The sequence below is a fragment of the Leptonychotes weddellii genome, chromosome 5 (genome assembly GCF_054177405.1).
Source record: "Leptonychotes weddellii isolate Sample4059 chromosome 5, ASM5417740v2, whole genome shotgun sequence".
Lineage (NCBI taxonomy): Eukaryota > Metazoa > Chordata > Mammalia > Carnivora > Phocidae > Leptonychotes > Leptonychotes weddellii.
The window spans coordinates 22,452,105-22,470,241 of record NC_138373.1 but is presented as its reverse complement, the minus strand read 5'-3'; the positions used below and the strand labels follow the sequence as shown (position 1 = coordinate 22,470,241).

The following is an 18,137-nucleotide window of genomic DNA, read 5'->3' as shown; positions in this document are numbered from 1 at the left end:
GGGACTCCAGGATCATGACCTGAGCCGAAGGCAGTCGCTTAACCAACTGAGCCACCCAGGCGCCCCGGATAGGTATCTCTTTTACAATAGCAAAAAAAGTAAATATCCGTTGACTCAGTATTTCCATTTCCAGGAACTTACCCCGCCGATGTATCTCTCTGTGCATCATGATGTGCGCACAAGAATAATAAATACAGTATCATGACCTTGACAGAGTGACTGTGGGCCACAACGTGCAAGGACTGGGGAGCAAATAGCCCCTGCCTTCATGGAACATACACTCTGCTGGGGGAGGCAGAGAGTAAACAGACTAAAAGAGACACAAATGAGGTGATTTCATATAATGTTGAGGACTAGGGAGAAAAATCCAGCAGGGCAGGGGGATGAGGGGCCTTTCTGGGGTGAGGGAAATATTCTGTATCTTGATTATGGTGGTGGTGGTGACATGGGTGCATTTGCCAAAAATCAACTATTTAGAATGTACGAATTTATTGTATGCAAATTACACCTTAATAAAGTTGATTAAAAGGGGGGGATCTGAAGTAAGCAAATAGGGCAGAATATTATTAGCACTTGTCTAATCCAGGAGATGGGTACCTGGGGGTTTATTATTTTATGTCAGAAATATTTCATTTAAAAACACTTTAAACATTTAAAACATATTTAAAAAAATAAATATTAAAAAAGCAAGCACAAAAGCTTAGGGTAACAGAATGGCGACTGATAAGGCGCACCTGGGGGCCGCCATGTCAGCCACGTTGGTCAGGCAAGGCCTCCCTGAGGTGAGGTTTGAGGAAGGCCTGAAGGAAGTCAGGCGGGGAGGGGGACACATGAGCATGGGCATGGGAAGAGGGAGAAATCCAGGAACACAGTGAAGGCCAGTGTGGCCGCAGTGTGCTAAAATGTGGGTTCTGAAAGGGTCCATGGGAGCTAGAGAAAACTAACCAAGGGGCTGACCTGTAGGAATGGGCCCACCCCCAGCCTTATAGGAGTTGGTAAAAAAGGAGTGAGGCCAGCTACTGGGCTCTGGTTGCCTAAGGGGGCCCTCAAGCCCTTTCCAGAGTGGAGAGAGCTGCTCTTTTCCTCCCCAGGGGGCCACTGACCAACCTTCAACAAGACATCTGCCTGGTGTCATCCCCTATTTTCCTCTTTCTAAGAAGATTGTTTCTCATCTCAAAAAAAAAAAAAAGGGAAAGCTCTTTTCTTCCTCCTTTCCTTTAAAGTATACAAGCTGAGGCTCTCTCCAGCCCCACCCCCACCCCCCAACACAAGCCTATCAAGGTTTTCATGATGTATTTTTCCAAGGGAAGCAGTCCCATTGATCCAGCCATTGTTTCCCTCTGCCTCGCCTTGGGAGTGATCGATTTGCAAGACAGCCTTCTGGAACTCAGGGAAAAGTTGGTAGAAATAAAAAAAGAGGGCTAACTGAGCAATATCCAAGCGTTCGTTGACTTATTTAACAAACATTTATTCTACAGTTACTCAGTCCTAGGCACCGGGACATCACGATCATAATAATTATGGCAAACTTTTATTGCAAAATCTCCCTAGGCCAGGCACGGACTCTGGCAGGCTAAGGCTGAATCTCATTTCTTCCCCTCAACAGCTCTAGAGGTTCCCATTTTACAGATGAAAGAATTCAGACTTAGAGAAGCCAAGGGATCACATTCTGAGTAAGGACAGGAGGCAAGGGCAGCCTGCTTTAACTCTTACACCATGTTGTTGGTAATGAAAGCACAATGCCACCAACAATTCAGTCTCTTGGTGGGGAGCAGGGAAGATATATTAAAAAAAAAAATCAAAATTCCAGTGGCCTCACACTCACTAGGTTGGCTATAAAAACAACAACAACAAACAGAAAATAACAGGTGTTTGGTGCAGGCATAGAGAAACCGGAAGCCTGTGCCCAGTTGGTGGGGATGGAAAATGGCGCAGCTGCTGTGCTCCGTGGTCTGATGGCTGTTTCCCAAAAGTTTAGAACTAGAGTTACCATATGACCCAGCAATTCCTCTCCGTGCTATTTCTATTCTCTGAAGAGAACAGAAAAACTTGTACATGAATGTTCACAGTTGCACTGTTCGCAGCACTGTTCGCAACAGCGGGGAAGGTGGAAATGGGCCAAATAAATGGGCCAAATATCCACCCAAGGGTGAATGGACGAACACAATGTAGCATATCCATACAATGGAATGTTACAAAAAGAAATGACATACTGAACATGCTACAGTATTGTGTAGCTAAACCTTGTTAACATTAGAGTAGGTGAAAGAAGCCAGACACAAAATCATATATGGTATGATTCCATTTCTGAGATATCCAGAAAAGGTCAATCTCTAAAGACAGAAAGCAGATGAATGGTTGCCAGAATCTGGAAGGAGTGGGGCTAGGGTTGGAGGGCAGATATAGGGAGTGACTGCTTGGTAGGCAGAGGGTCTCCCTTGGAGTGATAAAAATATTCTAGAAAGGAGATGGTTCCATTGAGAATGTACTAAATGCCACAGAACTGTACACTTTAACATGGTTAGATTGATGTGATGTGAGTTTCACCACAATTAAAGCAAATTATAGGTCCTCAGTATTAATGAGCCACATAAACCTGGACCTACTGCAAGACATACTGAAGCACATGCTTGGGAGGGGCATGGTCAGGGAAGGCTTCACGGAGGAGGCATTTCAGTTAAGTCTTTAAAGATAAGTAGGATGTGGGGTGCCTCGTGGCTCAATTGGTTAAGCGACTACCTTCAGCTCAGGCCATGATCCTGGAGTCCCAGGATCAAGTCCCACATCAGTCTCCCTGCTCAGCGGGGAGTCTGCTTCTCCCTCTGACCCTCCCCCCTCTCATGCTCTCTCTCTCATTCTCTCTCTCAAATAAATAGATAAAATCTTTAAAAAAAAAATAAAGATAAGTAGGATGTATTAACTAACCATATCATGGCAATCACTTCAAAATATATATGTGTATGAAATCACGACATTGTACACCTTAAACTTACATAATGTTATATGTCAACTATATCCCAATAAAACTAGGAAAGAAAAAAGATAAGTAGGATTTTGTCCAGCAAATATTTCAGGGAAGGACACTCCATGCAGATGGAACAGAATGAGAGAACCCTTCACCACAGTCCCATTACCCTTTGCTGTTCTGGTCTTGAAGTTCTTGATTTCCTAACCTAAAGTCCCAAGTAACTTACTATTAATAATAAAGCAGGAAGGGGCACCTGGGTGCCTCAGTTGGTTAAGCAACTGCCTTCGGCTCAGGTCATGATCCTGGAGTCCCAGGATCGACTCCCCGCATCGGACTCCCTGCTCAGCAGGGAGTCGGCTTCTCCCTCTAACCCTCCCCCCCTCATGCTCTCTCTATCTCATTCTCTCTTTCAAATAAATAAATAAAATCTTAAAAAATAATAATAAAGCAGGCAAAGATGGTTAATCATTTGGATTTCTACAATAAATCGGTGAGATTCTCCTTACAAATAACATCACCCTCACTCATTTGTAGTCTTGGTTTTCATACACATTTCTTTGTTTTTTAAATGGGGAAGACAATGCTGGCTTCACCCTTAGGCAGAATAGGTGTGTGCTCTGGATGCCCCCCACCTCCATTTCAAATAAAAAAAGAGAAATACATTTTTTGGCATGAATTTAATATTTGATATTCAGAAGTAACAGTGAAGTCATCACTATGGAGAAATTAAACCGTTGCAGTTATCTTGAATGACTTATGTATGATGAGAGTTCAGGGCTTAGGATCTCCAGATCGTATCCTAACCCAGGCCAGAAGAAAGTGGAGGGTTCTCACTCAAGTCTGGACCAGAATGTGTGACACATCTGAACAACAACATCCACTCGGCCATCAGAGCTGCAGCTCTAAATAATCTGAGGGCAAAAGTGTTCCTGGAGGGTTCCTGAAGACAGTGTCTTCTTTGTCCTTCTTCCCTAGAAATATCCAATGCTAAATTTAAAAGCTGACCATCGGCCAGATGGTAAGGAACTTGGATTATGGGAACAGAAAAAGTAGCACCATCTAGTTCAGTAGCTCCCCAATCTGCCCTTCCTCCCCCAAAAGAATCACAGAGTTCATGGTGATCTTTGTGGACACCCATTAAGTACTGGCCCCTTAAACTTACATCAACCTGGGGGAAATTTTGCCCTCCCCCACATCTCTAGGGACATTTGGCAATGTCTGGAGACATTATTTTGTTGTCACAAGTGGCGTGGGGGTTGCTACTGACAGCTAATGGATGGAGGCCAGGGATGCTGTTAAAAATCCTACAAAGTGCAGGATACCCCCGCCCCCTCAATACAGAATGATCTGGCCCAAAATATCAGTTAGTACGGAGGCTGAGAAATCTTAACTAAGATTCTTTTCTTATCCATGATTCCAGCCTGAACAAATGTTAATAGCAACCAAAGACTTTGAATTTTTCTCCAATAGATAGGAGGAAAACTCCATTCACTAGCTCAGTTGAGCTTGTCTTACGTCTTCTACAGACCAAAAAAGGCTACAGACTAGCTGTAAGCCAAAGATCAAGCTACATTTCCATCCTTCCACTTCCTACTTGGGCCTTTCTTCTTCGCTGCAAGCAGAAACCCAAGCACCCGATACAAAACCCCTCCCAGGAAGTGGGCTCAGCCACCCCAGGAATAATGGACTGCTTATTCTGGGAGAGTCTCCAACTCCGTGAAGTCTCCCTTCTCCCACCCAAATTTAGTCAGATAAGGTTGGCATGTCACAGCGAGAATAATTTGGTCCAACACCCTAGGTTTATAAAAGAAAACTGAACCAGGACATTCTCTCACTTCCCTATGTAATATCCTCCATCCACCACTCTCAAAATGAAAGCCAATGTCTTTAGCCTTGTCTAGAGGCGTCTGGCTGGCTCAGTCAGAAAAGCACGAGACTTCTGATCTCAAGGTTGAGAGTTCAAGCCCCACGTTGGGTGCAGCGGTTACTTAAGTAAATAAACTTAAAGAAAAAAATCCTTAGCCTTATCTACGACAAGATTTGTCAACCTCAGCACCATTTGGGGCTAGATCGTTCTACGTTGTGGGTGCGATCCTGGGCACTGCAGGATGTTTAATGGCATCCATGGTCTCTACCCACTCGATGCCAAGAGCATACCACCCCCAACTGTGACCACCCAAAATGTCTCTATACATTGCCAAATATCCTCTGAGGGCAAAATCCCCCAGTTGAGAACCACTGATCTACCAGGACCTAAATAATTTGACCCCAGCCTCCATCTCAGACCTCATCCACCAGCCCCAACTGCCTCCTTTCTACTCCTTGAAAACACAAGACCATTCCTGCTGCGGGGGCTTGCACCTGCTACTCTCTCAGCCTGGGAATGTCCACTCAAACGTCATCTCCTCATCTATGCTTTCCCAGACTCCCCCATTGAAAATAGTCCCCTGCCTCCCTCACTTTCAAATGCTTGTTTTCATCACCCATTTTATTTCTTTCAAGGCACGTTGTCCTTATGTGATGCTTTCTGGCCCTCCACGGAGGCTAGGACAGTATCCAACTTTCCACCACCACGTTCACAGCACGTGGAGCAAATTCCATCCAGATGACCATGAGAACAGGCTATGCGGCCCCTACATGGAGGCTCGCCACCACCATGTCACGGTCCGGAGAGGGGTCCCCCCTGTGTTTTGTTGCTTGCCCTATCCAATCTCAAGAGAACTGAAGCTGTGTTGGGAGAAGAAAACTGCGTGACAGGTGCCATTTCCGCCTTTTCCCACTTTAACGCAATGTCACAAATAAACAGGCCTGGTTTCCTTTTTGAAGAGCCTGATGCACTTAATTTGGCTGAACCACGTGGGGTGGGCTTGGGAGAACCGAAACAGACCATCTGTAAATTACTCAAACGCATCCAGAAGCCAGCCTACAAGCCCCCAGCAGCCGCTTGTACAAATGCGGTTCTGCTCTCTACCCAGACAAAAATCCTCTCTCTCCCCGCAGCCTTTGAAAACCGCTAAGTTCTCATCAATAAAAAGGAAATCAAAGAAAACCATTTGGGACAAAAGACACTTTCTGGGGAAAACAACAGCCTGGCTCTGCTCCTGATACACATCCTTTGAAGCGCTTCGAAATGGGGCTCTGGTTCTCACAGGCCCAGCAGAGGGTTCGAGATGTGTGCACACAACTTTTCACGAGGCCCAAACAAGGCTGCTCTGTGCTTCCCCGTCTTTGTTCTCACAGGTTTCGAGAAACCTTTTGTCTCTTAATTTACTGCATGAACAACATTAAAATAGGAATGAATTTTTTTTTTTAAGATTTTATTTATTTATTTGACAGAGAGAGAGACAGCGAGAGAGGGAACACAAGCAGGGGGAGTGGGAGAGGGAGAAGCAGGCTTTCCTTGGAGCAGGAAGCCTGATGTGGGGCTCGATCCCAGGACCCTGGGATCATGACCTGAGCCAAAGGCAGACGCTTAACGACTGAGCCAGCCAGGCGCCCCAGGAATGGATTTTTTAAAAAGCAAAACTCCAACGATCACCCCAGCCACACTGCATCATGCTTTTTAGTCTCCGTTGCCCCCACCTTGCCACCTCTGGGATTCATTTCTAGTCCTGGTCAATACACAAAAATATTATTTGCATAACCGCATTGACAACACAGGCAAATTCTGAACCACCCCCCAAACTTAAATAAATAGACACACTCATTTCTCCTGCTACCACCTAGACATCACAAGTGTCTTACTCATTTATTCATCCATCCAACCATTCATTCTTAAGTTCTATGCCCAAAATGGGGCTTGAACTCATGACCCCGAGATCAAGAGTCACATGCTCTCTACCCACTCAGCCAGCCAGGCACCCCATAAGTTTCATTTTTAATGTCTACACAGAATATTCCATTAGGCTGAAATACTGTAATTTATTTTAACCATTTTCCTATTGCAAGGTACTTAGGTTATTTTTAATGACCTAAAATTGGGCACTTTGGCATTTTTCTTCTTTTAGATTACATCTTTTTTTTTTTTTTTAAGATTTTTATTTATTTATTTGATAGACAGCATGAGAGAGAGCACAAGCAGGGGGAGGGGCAGAGGCAGGGGGAGTAGCAGGTTCCCCGCTGAGCAAGGAGCCCGATGCGGGACTCAATCCCAGGACCCTGGGATCATGACCCAAGCTGAAGGCAGACGCTTAACGACTGAGCCACCCAGGTGCCCCAGATTACATCCTTCTAATAAAACCCACTGGTGGTATTATTGGGTCAAAGAATAGATCAAGATATATCAAAAAATATCCAGATATTTTTCTGCTGCTCAAGATGACCATGGCAACCAGCAGAAGGAAAGGACAGAAGTCTCCCCATAAAGTCACCAGGACTGAATATTAACATTTTGACACATGGGCATGGGATCAGTGGGGCTGCTAATGTATTTTTTTGTTTGTATTTCTTTGAGTGAATATCTAATCATATACCGATTTAACTGCATTTCCTTTTTTTTTTTTTTAAAGATTTTATTTATTTATTTGAGACAGAGAATGAGAGAGAGAGAGCACATGAAAGGGGGGAGGGTCAGAGGGAGAAGCAGGCTCCCTGCCGAGCAGGGAGCCCGACGCGGGACTCGATCCCGGGACTCCAGGATCATGACCTGAGCCGAAGGCAGTCACTTAACCAACTGAGCCACCCAGGCGCCCTGCATTTCCTCTTTTGCACAGAAATGTTGACGTTCTTTCTGGGTGAGTCCAATGCCCCCTATACACCCACAGCATGCCTGACAATATACATTTCAAACTGGACTCTGTCTGTTACTGTCAGGCTTTCTAATTATTCCTGTCCCCTGGATATCTTCTTTTGGATTTAGTTTGTATTTCCCTGGCTGCTTTCATGTTCATCAGCTCTTTATACTTTCTCTTTTATGAAAACCCTGTTCACTTCTTTGTGCCCATTTTTCTATTGGGTATTTGTCTTTCTCTTATTAATTTACAAAAAGGCCTTTAAATATTATGGATACTAAATTACCCATCTGTTATGTGTTGTTATGGGTTGAGTTGTGCCCCCCCAAATATTCACGTTCAAGTCCCAACCCCGAGGATCTCAGAACGTGACTTTATTTGGAAATAGCATCCTTACAGATGTAATTACTTAAGATGAAGTCATATGGGAGTAGGATGGGCCTCTAATCCAATATGACCAGTGTCTTTATAAAAGAAATTTGGACACAGACATGCATATTAGAGAGAGAGCTATGTGAAGAATGAAGTTATGTTTCCGTAAGCATAGTTCCGTGGAACTCTCAGAAACCAGGAGAGAGGACTGCAATAGATCCTTCCTAGAACCTTCAGAGGGAGCATGGCCCTGCTGACATCTGGATCTTGAACCGCCAGCCTCCGAAACTGTGAGACAGTAAATTAATTTCTGTTGTTTAAGCCACTCAACTCAGTTTTTAGTACTTTGTTACAACAGCCCTAGCAAACTAATACATGTGTATAGCAAACATATTTTCCCAGTTTGTGGCTTGACTTTTAATTTTTTTTTTTTTTAAAGATTTTATTTGAGAGAGAGAGACAGCGGGAGAGGAAACACAAGCAGGGGGAGTGGGAGAGGGAGAAGCAGGCTTCCCGCAGAGCAGGGAGCCCGACGCGGGGCTCGATCCCAGGACCCCGGGATCATGACCTGAGCCAAAGGCAGACGCCTAACGACTGAGCCACCCAGGCGCCCCCGACTTTTAATTTTTTTAAACCATATTTTCTGATGAGCAGAGTACAGAATTTTAACGTGGTAGAATGCACCCATCTTCTTCCACGGTTTGCACTTTATGACTTTTTTAGAAACGCTTTGCTACACTCAGGTTGTAAAGACAGTCTCCTTTTTTTCCTTCTAAAGGTCTGGCCTTTCAAGTCTAAATCCTTGGACCATCTGGACTTGGTTTCGGTGTATGGTGTGAGGTAAGGCTCCGTTTTCACTTTTGAGGTGGTAACCATCTTCCCTCCTGTCTTTCTGCCCCATAAGACAATGGCCTCATTGAGGGTAGTGATTCTACATTACTCTGTAATGAACAGACTCTTGATGCATGCTGACACAGAGAAACGAAGCTAAACCTTCCAGAGAAGATAGGAGAGAAGCTCAATCTTTTGAATATGGACAGTTTCTGTCTAGCGCTCAATGGCCATCTAAACTCAGTCAACATACTTCAGATCCACTCAAGCATCTCAAGAGTGAGATACTGACTCTGTTGTAAATTGAGCTCCCAGAGAACATCTTATAGCAAAGATGTTTGTTAGAACATGCAACACTATCAACCCAAACCTGAAATGACAGCATGAAGCCTTGTCTCCAGCTACCCAGGGTCTGTAACGAAGGACTAACAGCGGACCCAAATGATGTTAGGGAGAGTCCCCCTCAAGCAGAAGGAGCAGTGGCCAGGATGGGCCAGGGTACTTATTGAGAAGGGCTGGGAGAAGTTCTGCCAGCTAAGGGAGGGCTTTTGAGCCAGGAGGGCCCAGCCCCCAGACCCTTCTTCCATTTCTGGAAGCATGTCCCCCTCTACTTCTCTGGGTCTCACCACCACCTACCCAACCTCAGATCCACCAGCCCAAGTGTCCCATCAGTAGTTATTTACAGAGTATCTACCACATGTAGGGCACAGGGCTGGTATACAGTAGGCGCTCAATAATTTTCCTAAGTGTGCTAGACACAAAGGACACAGCAGTGAGCAAGACAGTTAAGGTCCGTGTAATGTAGTTCCTGATAGTAAGCATCATTTAATTAATTACTATGCATGACTAATTAACATGAGATGATGTCATTAGCACTTATGGGTGTGTGCTCTGAAGACAAATGGAGTGCTATGGGAACTGACCTTCCTAAGACCCCCCCCTGCAGAAGTAAGAACATGGGTCAGAGGGCCAAGGAATAGGCACACGCAATAACCAAAATGGCCAATATGGACAAGTGACGGGAGTAAGGGGGCTCGGGGGGGTGGGGTGGGTGCAGACCCAAGACTGGGGCAGAAGACAGATTAGCTCCTGCTTTGCTGTCAGGTAAGAAGTATGGACTTACCTGAGAAACAGGGAGCCACAGAAGGCTGTAGGCAGGGAGTCACCTAATTAGACTTAATGTTTTAAAAAGGATCTCTCTGGCTGCACCTCGTTGCTCCTGTCGGTTCAAGCCATCTCTCCTTCTGACCCCCTCTTCCACTCACATTGTACACACCCGCTTCTCTGCTACCTCTCGTAACAAACTCTTTTATGAGGCTACTGGACTTTCCATGTACTATGATTTCTGTGGGGAGGGACTGCATGTTCTAGGTTTTCACGCACCCCTCTTCTCTGCCTAGCGTTGGGAGGTAGGGTAGTTGTTATGCATTGGATTATTTCCACCAAAAGACAGGGTGAAACCCTAACCCCTGACACCTGTGAATTTGACCTTATTGGGAACAAGGGGATCTGGTCATCTGTAATCAAATTAAGGTGAGACCCTACTGGCATCAGGCGGGCCCTGGTGTCCTTACAAGATGACAGACACAGAGAAGAACACGGCGTGATGATGGAAGCAGAGAGCCAGGTGATACATCTGTAAGCCAAGGAGCGCCAAGGACTGCCAGGCCACCAGAAGCCCAGAGACGGGCATGGGACAGGATCTCCCTTGGTGCCTCCAGAAAGGAACCAACCCCTGCCACCACCTTGATATTGGACATCCAGACTCCAGAACCGTGACAGGATAAATCCCAGTGGTGGTACGCCTCCCAATTTGCGGGAACTTGTGATGGCAGTCCCGGGAAACTAACACGGTGGTAGCTCAGGCAAAGGACTGAGGAGGTCACAGACCTACATTCCAACACCAGCTTCAGCACGTACTCACTGTGTGGCCTTGGCCTTGCTGCTAAACCCCTCTGGGCCTCATTACCTATCCTCCTGGGACAAACGGGGGACATAACAGACACCCCATGAAGTTCTATAATGGAGATGAGCTCTTCTTGAAATTCCTCTGTTGGTTGGCATGACTGTGCTCCCTCCTAGCTTCCCTCTTACCTCCTAGCTTCCAATTCTTGGTCTTCGTTGTTCTCATTCCCTTTCGTTTGCCCTAATATGCAGTTCTCCCCAGAATTCAACTCCTGGTCACCTTTTCCTCTTACCTTATTCAGTGTTTCTGGGCAATTCTGTGCCAGGCATGGGATTCTGAGTGCTTTCCTTTATTTTCCCGTTTAATCTGCACCACAGTCCCTGGAGAGGGACGATCATTAGCCTCACTGTACATATGAGTAACCTAAGACGATGGGTGGCCAAGGCGTGCGCCTGACATCACAGCAAACAGGTGGCAGAGCCGCCGTGGGACACAATAAGAAATACATACTCGGTTTTTGTCCCCAGTTTCTGGCATACAGCTCCTAAAGCCCTTGGGCTCTCTGGGGGAGATAAGAGTGTCTTTTGGATGCTAATGAGATTGCTAAGGGCTGGGGGTCCCCAGATAGCTTCAGGAAGAAGGCTGGTTGCCAGAAAGACAAAGGCACAGTTAGAGGGTTGGAACTCTCTCGGCCCCAAACTCCACCCTCTGGGGATGGGAGAGAGTAGAGGCTGAGTTCAATCACCAATGGCCAGTGATTTAATCAATCGTGCCTACGTAACGAAACTTCCATAAAAAAACTCCTAAATAACAGGGTTTAGAGAGCTTCTGAGTTAGTGAACACATCAAGGTGCTAGGAAGGTCGTGGACCCTGAGAGGGAATGGAAGCTCTGTGCCCCTCCCCCCCAATACCTTGCCTTATGCTTTGCTTCCATCTGGCTTCTCCTGAGTTATATCCTTTAAAATAAACAAAGTGAAAAAAATAAATAAATAAAAAATAAAATAAAATAAACAAAGTGTCTCCCTGAGTTTTGTGAGCAACTCTAGCAAATTATGGAACCTGAGGCAGAGGTCAGGAGAACCCCTGGTTTATCGCTGGGTCAGTCAGAAGTATGAGGACACCCTGGCACTTATAATTGGCATCTGAAATGGGGATGGTCTGATGAGACTGAGCCCTTCACCTTCGGGATCGGAGCTAACTCCAGGCAGTGAGTGTCAGACCTAAGTTGTAGGACAGGTGCCCCGAAAGTAAGGGTTTTTTATAACAGGGCTTCTGAGGGCAGCCGACATAAGAAAGGAGAATAGTGGGGCACCTGGGTGGCTCAGTCAGTTAAGCATCTGCCTTCGGCTCAGGTCACGATCCCACGAGCCCCGCATAGGGCTCCCTGCTCAGCGGGAGGTCTGCTTCTCTCTCTCCCTTTGCTCCTCCTCCTCACTCATGCTCTCTCTCTCTCAATCTTTTTTCTTTTTTTAAAGATGTATTTATTTGACAGAGAGAGACACAGCGAGAGAGGGAACACGAGCAGGGGGAGTGGGAGAGGGAGAAGCAGGCTTCCCGCTGAGCAGGGAGCCCAATGTGGGGCTCAATCCCAGGACTCTGGGATCACGACCTGAGCTGAAGGCAGACGCTTAACGACTGAGCCACCCAGGCGCCCCTCAAATAAAATCTTTTAAAAAACCCCACACTTTCTCTGTTTCAGGTTTTGGGGGGCCCTATAGGCAGTATATGTTGTTTCTGTCTATTCAGCATCCCTCCCCACTTACTCTGGTATCAGAGCCTCTTTGGCTGTGGTTTGGGTGGGCTAAGCCTGGGCATTTGACCCCACCAGAGAAGTCCATGGAGCTCTGCTCAAGAAGGTCCCAGAGCTGTCCGGGTGCCTTGTGGTTCAATTCTTCCTTTGCTTCTATGAACTACTCCACTACCCTTCAGGACTACCCTCTTTTTCTCTCAGACAGCCTGGTATGAATCCCGGCTCCACCATTTACTGTGTGATCAGGTTCCCCAACTCCCCGGCCTTCGTGTTCTTATCTGCGCAACGGGATAGTAAGAACACCTATCAGGCAGAGTTGATGAAAGAATTAAATGGGCTAATAAATGGGAAGAGCTTAGAATCCAACATTTAGTAAGTGAATCTGTTATCATTTTATTTATCCCTTCCCTTCAGCTGGTCAAACTCAGTTCTGTTGCTGCTTGAACTGAAGACACACTCATTTTCACCTTGTATCCTAGTTACTGATGGCCATGACTGTGTCTCAGAAGCCACTCCAGGAAATGAGGAAGTACTGAGGTCCAGAGTCACCTGGGTTCAAGCCCTGGCCCCAACATTTATTCCTCGAACATCTGAGGCAAGTCATTCACTGACTGGGACCTCCATTTTCTCATGTGGAACATGGGGATGATCATTGTACCTCACGGGCTTGTATGATTCCATGGGGTCATGTCCGGAAAATGCTTCCCATGGTGTCAGGAAACAGGAAGCACTGACAAATGCTCACTATTTGTTCTACTGAGAGTCTTGAAGGAAGGGACCGGGTCTCATGCTTGTTCATAGCCCCAGAACCTGCCACTGGAACAGGCTCAGTCCGTGATGACAGGCCCCTGAAACCTTCCACCTCTCCTTCTCTGAGCAGAGCCCCAACATTCTCTCTGAAGCTTACCGCCGGACACCTGGGCCACCCAACCCGCTCAAGCCTCATCTTCTCAACCCCAGCTGGGGTTGACAAATTACTTGCTGGCAAATGTCGCTTTAATCTCCTTGGTCAAACTGAGTCATAGTTCCTCGGCTAAGAAGATTCTAGCAATGATCACGATAACGATGGACAGCAACATTTCCTTAGGGCTTACCGGCAGTAAGTGCGCATTAACGGAGGACTTGCTCTGTGCTGGGCCAGTGTGAACACCACAGGCATTATCAGATGCCACCCTCACCACAACTCTTGAGGTCGAATTTGCTTGTCCTGCCATTTTCCACGGAAGGAAGCTGAGCTTCAGCGAGATAGGGTGGAGGCCAGGAGCAGATGCCAGACTTTGAATGCAGAGTCCCCCATTCACTAACTGCATAGCCTTGGGCAAGTTCCTCAGACTTTCTGTGTCTCCGGTTTTTAATTTAATTTTTTTAAAGATATTTTTTCTTTTCTTTTTTTTTTTTAAGATTGTATTTATTTATTTATTTGAGAGAGAGAGAGAGCTCGCGTGAGAGTGAGTGCACGGGCCAGGGGGAGGGGCAGAGGCAGAGGGAGAAGCAGACTCCCAGCTGAGTAGGAGACTTAATCCCAGGACCCTGGTATCATGACCTGAGCCCAAGGCAGACGTCGAACGGACCGAGCCACCCAGGCGCCCCTAAGATTTTCTTTAAGTAATCTCCACCCCCAATGGGGTGCTTGCCTCACAACCCTGAGATCAAGAGTTGCACGCTGTACCGACTGAGCCAGCCAGGCGCCCCTGTGCCTCAGGTTTTTAAAATGAAAACTGGGGAAAATGATAGTCCCTCGGTGATTTTTAGATTTATATAGTCTCTAAAACAATGGCTGGTCTATGGGACACACTCAGGAAGAATCAGCAATTGTCATTATCAGCAACAACGAGCAACTGTCCAAGGTCGCACCACAGGAAGTGGCTCATGCTGGCCTGAGGATTGTGGGACTGCGGGGCTGTCCTCTTGATATGGCACCACTGTATACATACATCAAGGCTCTGCGCTTTCAGCCTCAAGCGAACTAGCCCTCTGGTAGCCCACAAAAATACCCTGAAGTAAGTACCACTGTGATCAGTGATGTACGGATAAATACATAACCCTCCAGGAGGGGAAGGGCTCTGATTTGTAGCATTTGTCAATTTCATACACAACGGCTGACTTCAATGGGAAGTCAAATGGCTTGTGAAATGCCTGAAAATTTAAAATTAGCTCTGTGAGCCAGTGCAGACTAGCTCCAGCACGCTATATAATCCTCATTTTATAGACAAAGAATCCGAGGCTTAGAGATGATAAGGTAATTCTCTGGGGCCCACACCTCTAGAGGATATAAAAGCCCGGACTTGAACCCAGGTCTGTATATTCCAGGGCCCGGGCTCTCAGCCACCACAGATCCCTTCCCGTGTGAGGTAAGTGTGGCACAGTGCTAAGACCTCCCGCCTGCAAGTCAGGCAACCTAACTAGTCTCTGAAAGCTGTGTGATCTTGGACAAGTCACTCAACTGCTCTGTGCTTTAGTCCTCTCATCTAGAAAACAGGCTTGGTCCAAACCATCTCTGGTTCCCCTTCTAGTTGACATTATAACTAGGACTCAAAAGCTCGTGTTGAGGTCTGAAATGTAAACTCCATTTCTATTTCAGGAGGAGGAAAACAAGAAGGACCACAGGAAAAGAAACTTCTAGTTAATGCTGCCTTCTAAGGCTCTTGCCAAAACACTGCTGCTCACCAAAACCTGGGCAGGAGACCCTTTTAACACACACAGAGGCCAGCATCCTACTGAAAGAGTCAAGGCTGACAGAAGCTCAGGATAAGTTAGAGGAATTGCTCATTAAAAAATTGACATTTGCTTTGTCTAAGGCCTTGCCTGATCGGTATCAGGCGGTGAGCAATCTCAAAATACAATATGCGGATGGGAGAGGTTGGGGGGCGTGTATCGCTTCTGGCGGTTTCCAGGTACTCGGCCCAATCAACACATAACCCTGGGTGCCTCAAATCATCACCTCTTTTTCCTTTTAAAAAATGTCCTAAACTCTTTCTATCTCTGTCTGCCTGGGACATGGTGTAAAGTTAAAGAAGCACATATTGAAACACAAATCAGATCCTCTGGCCAATTCCTCATGGCCTTGATCTTACTTGCTTCCCGACATCTCCTTCCTCTTTTCGGCTTTCTCCCTCCTCCTTTCCAGTCCAGTGTAGGAGCTCCCAGTCAGTAGTTATTCAGTGTATATTATATGCCAGGGGCTTTGCCTGCCTGCTCTTGGTTTATCAAGATGTAATGGAGTGGAGTTAGAATGGCTAAAAGCACAGCCTCTGGAGCTGGACAGCCTGGGTGCAAATCCCAGTTCTGTGGCTTTGGGCATGTTACTCAATGCATGCCTCAGTTTCCCCATCTATAAAATGGGATGATAACAATCGTTAATACAAAAGAAATGCCTGGGGTGCCTGGGTGCCTTAGTTGGTTAAGCATCTGCCTTCACCTCAGGTCATGATCCTGGAGTCCTGGGATCGAGCCCCATGTCAGGCTCCCTGCTGGGCAGGGAGCCTGCTTCTCTCTCTCTCCTCCAGCTCCTGCTCTCTCTTGCTATCTCTGTCTCTGTCTCTCTCAAATAAATAAATAAAATCTTTTAAAAAATTATTTAAAAAATAACAGAAATGCTTAGCACCATGCCTGACACAGTGAGTACTATGGCAGAGTCCGCCCTCTTTAATTACTATCCTCATGACACTGCCCCAACTCCCCATGCCGCAAGCATTGCATTATTATCCCTGATTTATAGGTGAGGAGTTGGGCTCAAATTCACACATCTGGTAAAAGGTGAAGCCGGGACCTTCACGAGATCCGTCTAACTCTAAAGCTAATACTCTTTACACAACAATATTTATTCAATTCAAAAACATCTAACGAGTTCCTTCGCCATGCCAGAAATACCGAGAATAAACAGAAGCAGAAGCTGATGTTATGGAGAGTCTGGCTAAGCCTTTAGCTATACATCAACAGGATGCGGAAGGGGACGTTCCCTGTTGGACCCAGAACTGGCCGCCTGGGCCCACAGCTGGGGACAAGGGACAGGCACGAAGGAGCAGGCAACCAGTGGGGCCCAGGACCTCCCTCTGGGATTTCTAAGAGGCAGAGACCGGGTCCTGCAGTATTCCAAACCATCGCCATTCCCTGCCTCTAGAAGCAGAAGAGGAGACGCTGGCTGAGTGGGGAAACCTGAGGACTGTCCCTGCCCATCCACCCCACAGCTGAGACAGATGGCCACCAAGAGAGTCACAAAGATCACACACCCCTACAGGAAGGGGAGAGTGGCACCTTCTTCTCTATAGGCATTTGTTTAACCAGGGGTCTTGCTCATCTGCTTTTCACCGTTCTGATCAGACGAGAGGCGGAATGGATAATAAGTGGCAAGCAGAGGGAAGGGAGAGCATAGAAGATCCTGCACTCGGAGCCCTCGAGGGGGCAAGAGTGAGTGTGGGGACACAGAGGCACCACCCCAGCCCCCAGGCCTGACCACATCACTGCCAGAGACCACCGAGCTCCCTACTGCCAGCCCCACATCTCCCCATCTGAGGAGTCTCTCTGGCCACCAGAGTCCTCCTTCTTCATGTCCATGCAACAGGCTGGAGGAGCCCCAAGGAATTAAGGGTTTCCAGAAGCAGCCCTCAACCTCTACCTGCAGGGAGCTGGTGAGTAAACTCTCTGGCACCGTCACCCCTACACTGAGTGCCCAGGAGGATCATGACCCAGGCGCCCACGGTGGTAACCTGCCTGATAACACGTCCTTTAGTACAGGTCTCATCCCCCTGCTTCCCTTCTGGTTTTTCTTGGCATTACCCCCAAATAAAACACTTGTACTCAAATCTTGGTCTCAGAGTCTGCTTCTAAGAGAATGCAACCTAGGTCAGAGACAACTTTCCCAGGACCAATGAGCCATCTGATTAGGACCCATCCTTGAGTGCTCCTCCTCCAGGGAAGGGAGCCCAATAGCAAAAGGCCATGAGGTACCCTCCCGGGGCCACAGCAGCCCCCCTCCACTTCCAGGAACTTCCAAATAGTTGACATCCGCCTGCTACCAGGGCCCTGCCTGCCAAGGTTCTTCAGTTGCAGATGTTAGCCAGGAAAGTGTTAGCCAGGGAAGCGGCAACAAAGAAAAAATCACAAACGTGGCAGCTAAGTAAGGAGACATTCACTCTTCCTTCCCCTAAACCATGCTCCCTCCCACTGCAAGGCTCCTGAGTGGTGGCCACCGGCCGGAATGTGGATGTGGGAACCAACCTTCTTCCACCATGTGGACAAGGGTAGGACTCAAGGAATGACGGGCCCCTGAGAATCCTCCCTGGGACTTCTGGAACTCTTTAGAAGAGAGGACCTCTCTTCCCCTGTGTATGTCCTGGCTGATGGGAGGTAAGCCTGGGCCAACTTGTGGTCACTTTTGCTCCACGGGAAGGGTCTTCCTGAGAAGAAAGGCAATGGAGTAAGGCAGAGCTGAGGAACATTCTAGCTGAGAAAGATTCCCAGGGCATAACCTGAACCCCAGACCCAGTGGCCCTGGGAGCCCACACAACCACAAACCTTCTTCTTTGGCAAAAGCTAGCTTGAGATGGGTTCTGTCAGTTTTAATCAAGATTCCTGATAAA

The 18,137-nt window shown here is 47.0% G+C and overlaps 1 long non-coding RNA gene across 2 annotated transcripts; it reads left to right on the top strand.

The window, feature by feature from the left end:
* Window positions 1–8,201: 8,201 nt before the first annotated feature.
* Window positions 8,202–17,354, top strand: LOC145721575 (uncharacterized). 2 transcript variants are annotated; one of them, XR_014145333.1, is made up of 4 exons: window positions 8,202–8,360; window positions 8,849–8,910; window positions 12,973–14,558; window positions 15,140–17,354. It is a non-coding gene; the product is annotated as an uncharacterized LOC145721575 (long non-coding RNA). The 2 variants fall into 2 exon arrangements; XR_014145332.1 differs by lacking the exon at window positions 12,973–14,558.
* Window positions 17,355–18,137: the final 783 nt, after the last annotated feature.